Genomic DNA, 3,112 nt, shown 5'->3' on the forward strand with positions numbered 1-3,112 from the left:
TATATATATATATATATAATATTCTGTAACTCTGTAACTTCTGTCGGTGCTGTGCTTTTTTGGAAATCGAATTTCCCAGAGGAACCCACCCGAGGGATTAATAAAGTTCTATCTAATCTAATCTAATCTAATCTAATCTCTAAACAGGATGTGACGACCAGTAGCTCCATCCACTGATGTGAATCAGCTCCAGCAAAAATCTCCTCCACCCCCCGTCTGAGCTCCACACTGAGAACTATTGGTCCACTGAGCATTTATGTTTTAACTGACAGTGAATACCTGAGTGTAGAAGATCAGTAACCGTCCAAGAACTGTCACAACCGTGGATCATCCACAGATCGTCCTAGAAAACACCTGCTCCAGAGTGGACTCACCTCAGGCTGCTGTCTTACCTTTTACCTCCACAGGTGAACAACACCCTGCATGTTACTTAAGTGTGAAATCTGCAGGACAGCCTGGAGGGGTCTGGATATGTCCTGAAGTATCCAAAGTACAGGTTCATGGATCCCGCCGCGGGCACTTTAATTTCCAACAGCCATCACATGACAGCGCTGCTCTGAAACAGAACAAAACATACATTATTCATGGCCCCGCCCCCAGGCACTCATTAAACACAGCTGAGCCTCATTTTTATTTTATTAAAATAATTCTAATTATTTTATTTGTATTTTATTATTAATTTAATATAATTTTATTTTTGTATTAATTTTGTGTATTTTTAGTTCAATAATTTGTTCAAAAATATGATTTTGGTGATTATAGGTAAGTATTATGATGAATTTAGCTTTCATTGGTAGCACAGTGCAAAAGATTTTTTTTTAATTATTTCTGTTTTGGATTTTCATATTTTATTGATGCATTTTTATATCGCATTTTTTTTGGTCACATTTTGTCCTTCGTACCTCCCTGTAACTGCACTGATTTCCCTCCATGTTGTCTCCCTGACAGTCGACTCAGGAAGTTGAAAACATCAAACGGAGACCTGCCGGTGAACTTCGGTGAACTCCGGCGCCCCAGCAGGGGTGTCGCTCCTGTCTAATTAAAAATAGATGTAGGAGCAGGGAGCCCAGGGCTGCTGGGTGTTTGAAGTGCTGCTGCTGATGGTGAGTGTCACAGGATGATGGAAACGGTGCTTTCAGAGGCGTTCAGTAAAACGCAATGAGAAGAAATGTCTCTTGGCTCTGTGTTCTGTCAGTGCTGCAGGAACAGCTCAGTAACCTGAAGTCCTCCAAATATCCTCGTGTTTCCTTCACACGTTCTCATCCAAGGGACCCAAATCCTGGCCTTCTGTCCCCTGGCTTTGGTCCCGGATTCACTGATTGTGGTAAAATTGGACATCAGGAGACAAAGAGTAACTAACACCACATAAAGAGTTTAGACAGATGGAGGTGGAGAAACCCTGATATTCCCCTACGTTTAAGTGTCACAGAGGTGTTTGTCCACTAAGCTGAAGCTCTGTATTTGTTTGTATGGTAGTCATTTGGTGCTGAACAGCCGAGGAGGACAGGAAATCAGACAGGAGCAGCAGGTTTTAGAAATCTCATTCAGTCTGAACTGCTCAAGGTGTGATCTATTCAATTCAATTCAATTTTATTTATACAGCGCCAAATCACAACAACAGTTGCCTCAAGGCGCTTTATATCGTAAGGTAGACTCTACAATAATACATATAGAGAAAACCCCAAATATCATATGAGCCCCCTTCACCTGCAGAGGAGCTCACACACCTGCACCTGCTCACCTGTGATCAGCTGATCCTGGATCCAAGCATGCAAAGGCCATCCCACCTGTCTGCTGTCAGTGGTGATGTTCATAATGAAACCAGGTGCAGGAACATAAACATGAATACAACTGAGTGCAGATGCTATGATGCTGGTGTTTGTGGCCTGATTACAACATCCTGGAAATTCCTCCTGCTGGCGTAGTCACACATGTGGAAAAGATATCGTTAGCTTCATAGCATAAGTGCCTAAGTCATTTTTTGGTCAAATTGAGATTTTTGCCTAACTTTACTCCCCTACCACTGCTGCATCATCCTGTCCGTCTGAAACACAAAACACAAAAAAATGACTTAGGCACTTATGCTATGAAGCTAACGATATATATAAATCTTATAAAGTTTGTATCTGTCTTGTGTGAAACTTGTATGAAAAGCATACAAGAGTGAAAACAGATATAAGATCCCTTGAAAAATTATATAAATGAAACTTGTATGTTTTGTATACTTCCTAAAACAATATATGAAAGTAATGAGAAAGTGGCCACTTTCATAAGTAAATCATATAAGCCTTATGTGATTCAGTATATGAAGCAAGCCAAATCTGATGCAAGTCTTTTATAAGTTTTTTCTATTTCTTTTCCATATGGGCAGAGGTGACAGCGCTCCTGGCTGGTGTGAGGCACAATCAGCTGATCAGTTCTTCCATCACACCAACGTGCAGCTCGCTGACAGGACAACCTTTCCAGCTGCTGACAGCAGCTGCTGCTGCTTCATCTCTACCAACACACCTCTCACCTAGGGGTGGGCTTCACCACAGATACCCCCCGCCCACTCCCCACAATCCATCATAGCAGCAAAGAAGCAGAGACATGGCCCAGGGGTGCCCTCTGGAAGCAGACCATCAATACACACACACACACAAAACAGACTGGAGTCAGTCCCGCACTGGAAACACCTGTAACACCTGAAAACAGAAACTCTGGGAGATGTCACACCCTCAGTGATGTCACTGAAGAAGAACAGGAGGAACTGACATCCTGGTAACATCACATTTTGTTGCGTTCGATTGGTTGAAATCCAGCTCAGGCTCGCTCACCCGCCACAGCCTCAGCGATCAATAAATGAGGCATACGTCAGGTCAGCTTCATGTTTCAAACAAGTGTTATCAGCAGGTTGTTGATCAGGTTTATCTGTGATTAATAATCCAACGTTTGGACTTCAGAGCAGCTAAAAGATCCAGAGATTTGCTATGACCTTCTGTGACTGTGTGCCAACACTAGTTTAGTCTTTATGGAACAATAAACCTTTTCATTGATTTAAAAAAGAAAAAAATGCTGCTACCAAGGAAAACACACCCACACCGCCAAGGTTTGCTCACCTGTGGCCAACGCT

Source organism: Haplochromis burtoni, unplaced genomic scaffold, assembly GCF_018398535.1.
Source record: "Haplochromis burtoni strain Fernald_Lab_line unplaced genomic scaffold, NCSU_Asbu1 Contig_783, whole genome shotgun sequence".
In the NCBI taxonomy this organism is placed as follows: Eukaryota; Metazoa; Chordata; class Actinopteri; order Cichliformes; family Cichlidae; genus Haplochromis; species Haplochromis burtoni.